Source organism: Triticum dicoccoides, chromosome 2B (genome assembly GCF_002162155.2).
Source record: "Triticum dicoccoides isolate Atlit2015 ecotype Zavitan chromosome 2B, WEW_v2.0, whole genome shotgun sequence".
In the NCBI taxonomy this organism is placed as follows: domain Eukaryota; kingdom Viridiplantae; phylum Streptophyta; class Magnoliopsida; order Poales; family Poaceae; genus Triticum; species Triticum dicoccoides.
In genome coordinates, this window is record NC_041383.1 from 666,691,835 (window position 1) to 666,696,922 (window position 5,088).

Below are 5,088 nucleotides of genomic sequence, written 5' to 3' on the forward strand. Positions count from 1 at the left end.
TGCAGAGCAGGCGGGGTGAAGCACCCCAGTCATGGCGCCGACGTAGTAATGAGCAATGAGGCGTCAAATCACAAAGCTGCACCTTTCCCGCAGTTAAGTTGGAGGGACGAAGTAATAATGCTAAAAAAAGAAGTTGGAGGGATGAAGCAACCATCATTTCACTCGTTGCTAAATCCGCTTCTCCCTCATCTTCTTCAACTTAACCACGTGTTGCTTCTGCCGCTGTTCTGCCTCATGTGGGACGCGGATCAGCTTGGTCGCTTCTCCCTCATCTTCTTCAACTTAACCACGTGTTGCTTCTGCCGTTGTTCTGCCTCATGTGGGACACGGATCAGCTGGGTAAAGCACTGACACATGGGACCACATGTTAGCAAACCGCCAGGACAACGTCCTCCGAAAATTAGAAACCTCCCACGCCATCCGCGCGGCAAAATCACCTCCTTTTTACTAATCTTTGAGTCTATAAATTTTTAGATCAATACAATTGAGATTTGTATAGATAGCACATAGGAGCAAAACCAAGTGGTATGGTTAAGGGCATCCACAATGTGTAGCCAAATGTGAAAATAGCTTTTGGCATCGTGGGAACCATTGTGGATGGCGTTGCCAAAGCCAAAAAGATGGAACCGAAGCTCCCTGATTGATTGATTGAAGGAATAGAAAAATGCAACGTCTCTCCTCTTTCTCCCATGCTTGGACGCATGTAGGAGTAGTACAGTATAGAGCACAGGGTCTACTCCCCTATCCCTTCTATCACAAATCACAAAGCAGTGAGGCGTCAAATCACAAAGCACGGACGAAGCAACTATCATTTCACTCTTCGCTGACTCCGCTTCTCCATCATCTTCTTCAAGAAACCATCTCACCACACTAGTACTCCTAGTAGTAGTATTAGTAAAGGACTTCCTGGATGCAAATAAGTTGTCTCGGCTTGCAGGCGGCACTTGCGAACGACTTACCGTGGTCTCCCTCAATGGTGTTCTCCGTCGAACGCACTTCGCCAAACCACAAAAAAAGTCGTCAACGTCACCGCAATGGGAAAGGAATTCAAATATAGTTACTACCTCCATTTTTTTGTACACAAGGCCAGCATATCAAAATTACAATTTGCAAAGGGCCACTAATACTAATCGAGGCAAAATTGATGGGGTTAGCAACCAAGGACATTAATATCCCCTGCATGCATGCGGAAGTGAGAAGGTTTGTTTGCATGGCGCTGCATTAATCAAGCGATGAGGAGTGAGATGGTTAGCTCTTTGGTCTTTCGAGAAAAAAAATACGCATTAATTGACACGTGAAACGAGGATTTGTATCAAAGGAAAACCCCGCCTTTCTTTTTTAACACTAGTACTCCTAGTACGTACTACCTCCGTCCTGGTTTATAGGTCCCTTTTATAGTTTGTGCCAAATTTTGACTAAAGATTTAACTAACAAAATGTTAATGCATGTCAAGAAAAATTATCTCATTCGATTCGTATTTGAACATAGTTTTGAAAAATATAATGTTTGGTGACATGCGTGAACATATTCTTAGTTTAATCTATGGTCAAAAATTGGCACGAAATACAACGGGGACCAATAAACCCGGACAGAGGTAGTACGTACTTATCCTATTTGGGTCTAGGCCTTGCATTGCCAAACTTCGCCACACATTTTTGCCAAGCTTGCCTAAAGTTTTCAAAATGAGAAGGAGGTACACTTGCGCATGGCTGTCACGGTCGCACCGCACCCTCACATGGTCGCTCCTGCATGCCGCGGTCGCACCGCACCCTCACACTTCGCTCCTGCATGCCGCAAACCCAACCAAGGGAACGCACCCTCCCTGACACGTGTTGTCGCATGTGAACAAACCAAACTCAGCCATCCTATCGCTGACACATAATTTTCGTTCATAGAGTATGTTTATCCAACCGGAGTATCCGTACGGCCCGTGCAGTGGTCTGTTGGGGAAGAAGAAGAGGTGAGGAAGAAGGAAAGAAGGGTTAGGAGACGTAGGATATTCATCCAACCGCCTAAAATGGTAGACTCAGGCGACATGCATAACAAATAGTATGTTTTTACACAGCAAAAGATCCATAATAATAAAAACAACAACATAAAGAAAAACTATCACTGCTCGCGGAAAGAGACGGCCTCGTCGTCTTTGGCTGTCGGCACGAACCAGCCGTCGCTGCCAACGTGTGTCTCCGCACCGTGGTTGTCCTCGGCCTCCAGCTACTCGTTCAAGCGGAGCGTGCGGGCGCTCTGCATGGACGAGAGCACAGCCCGGTTCAAGGCGAGGACGTCCGGTTCTGCCTGTAGGAGGGCCTCGATGGTAGCGGCATCCGCACGCTCCATGTCGAGTCGAGCCTCCGCCGCCCAGTTCAAGTCCAGGACTTCCGGTTCCGCCTGCAGGAGGGCGTCGATGAGAGCGGCATCTGTGCGCTCCGCGTCGAGTCGAGGCTCTGCCGCCCGGTTCAAGTCTAGGACTTCCGGTTCCGCCCGCAAGAGGGCGTCGATGAGAGCGGCATCCGTGCCCTCTGCGTCGATTCGAGCCTCTGCCGCCTGGTTCATGTCCAGGACGTCCGGTTCCGCCTGCAGGAGGGCCTCGATGGCAGCGGCATCCACGCGCTCCGCCTCAATTTGAGCCTCCGCCGCCCGGTTCACATCCACGACATCCGATTCCGCCTGCAGGAGAGCCTCGATGGCAGCGGCATCCGCGTGCTCTGTGTCGAGTTGAGCCTCTGCCTCCCGGTCCTCATTTAGTATCGCCATGTTGAACCGCTGGTCCGCCTGCACCATGGGGGACTCGGATGCCGGCACGAAGTCGACGTCCATCGTCTCATACCCATTGGGGGCCTTCTGTGCCGCGACCTCCGCAGTGAACATTGGATCGGCTTCCTCCTCCTCATAGCTTGGCTCCAGAGAACTCAGGGTTGGCCCGCCGCAAAGCGAGCTTGGGAATGGAGGTCTGTCGCGCCGACCGCCGCCACGATTTCTGTGCAGTGCTCCGGCGTCAGCATCTTGTAGTAAGTGATCTTGCGGCGCACCATGGCTTTCCAGCGAACTAGGAGACGCTTGATGCGGGCTAGGGGATCGAAAGGTGGGGGAATGGGCTGGATATTTGGTGTGGTTTTAGGGCAGTGGCTGGCATAGGCCGAGCAGCGAAGGTTCTGGTGTGAATAGTGGTTCCGGTGACGACCGGTCAATCGGTTTTGACTGTACATCGCTCTTGTCGCGTTCGCGTTGCAGCCCGGCACGCTGGACCCTCCACGTCGCTCACCAAATGGAACACGCTTCGTCTTGCGTTTTTGCTCGCTTGTGGGACCGCAGTTGAGAGCAAACCGACGTCCCTCCCCCTCCCCCGCCCGCATCATTTATTATACCACTACTCCCTCTGTTTTATGTGGAGTAAATAAAAACAGAGGGAGTATACTACGGATGAGGATCCCCTGACGTGGCCGAACCCATTGAATAACTGACATGCGGGGCCTAGCAAGCATGGGGTCCGCCAGTAAGTGACCGAAAGGGAGGGTAAGGCAGGGATACCTACGTCAGAGGATCCACTTCCACTATACTACTTTGACCAAATGTTAGAGTAATAACATATGACATGCAACTTACACAAATGTTAGAGTAATAATATATGACATGCAACTTACACAAAGCATACAGGGTCTAATGCGTTTTTCGAGGCTAACTTTGACCAAATGTTAGAGTAATAATATATGACATGCAACTTACACAAAGCATATGGTCAATTTTGTATGTGAAAGGAGTTTCCAATGATATAATTTTCACATTATACATCTCATGTACTCCCTCCTTCTAGGTGTGTAAGTCATCTTACGAAAACCAAATAATCCCAAAACACGTAGGCGCGGTGCATTAACTTCTACCTCGTTTCTTGTTTCTTGACATATGAACCGATAAGAGATGAGGGTGCATGTGCATGCTTTTAATGACCTGACACTATCAAACATGACATGCGGTGGTTAGTTCATTGCATGCAATACTATTAATTAGCAAATAAACATTAATGTCTCTCGTTTTCCCCTCCTCATTGGTCACGGTGCACAGCCTAAGAGTACTCACCTATGTGAAGGAGTACTATTAATCTTGTCAATAGTCAAATTGGAAACCATCTCGAGTACAAATCTAGGAGTACGTATGAATCTAACAATATTGATTGGGCGTTGTTGAATGTTGATACCTTTTTTACCATAGTAGAGATACTTTGACTACACATAAAACTTATATGTAAGGTAGAAAGGATAGGAGGGAGTATATTGTATGTTCAAAAACAAAACGAACATTGAATACCCTTTATATATGATTTGCGGATGCTATGATCACCGGTTCAAAATTTTGAATCCGCCTTAGGTATCACGTGCCCCCACTCGTTCCCTCTCGATTTCATCTCGGGGTCTGGAGATCTATTGAAAGAGGACTACGGTGGGTACATGCGAATGATACTCGGCGGAATGTTCAAATGAGGCATGCGGGAGGATGGACTCGACTGGAGGGCGACATGATCGATGGAGAAGAGGGTTGGAGAGGATTGAGAAATAAGCAAACGCCACATAATTACACTTGAACGGCTCAAATAAACAATAAGATGTCTTTCTTGGCCTACATAGTGAAAGGCCTAATGCGCAACGCGGAGCACTCACGTTCGAATATGGCCGGGAAAACAGGGAAACTGACATGTGGGGCACACCCATCGGGACGACGTAGCGCAGACTAGTCCAATGGAGGAGCTGGCCCACGACCTCCTCGCCACTGACAACCGTTCATGTGGGTCTTTGGGGCCAACAACGGGGTGCAGCTCCAGCACCGCCTCTGGACACGGCGACCGCGGTGAGCGACATGCTCATAACATCAATAGACACGGTCGGCTTCAGTGTGCCGAGGGTGGCGTTTGTGTTGTGGCACGACCAATGGTATGTTTGGTTTGTGCCCAAGGTTGCCCCATCAAAGCATTGGGTAGCCAAAACTTCAGTTGAGGTATTGGTTGCCCATGATTTGGCCGACATTTGCAAGAAAAATTAACTAGAGTTGGCTATATTTCATTGGCATGCCAAAGAAATGGCAACCATCCAAACAAAG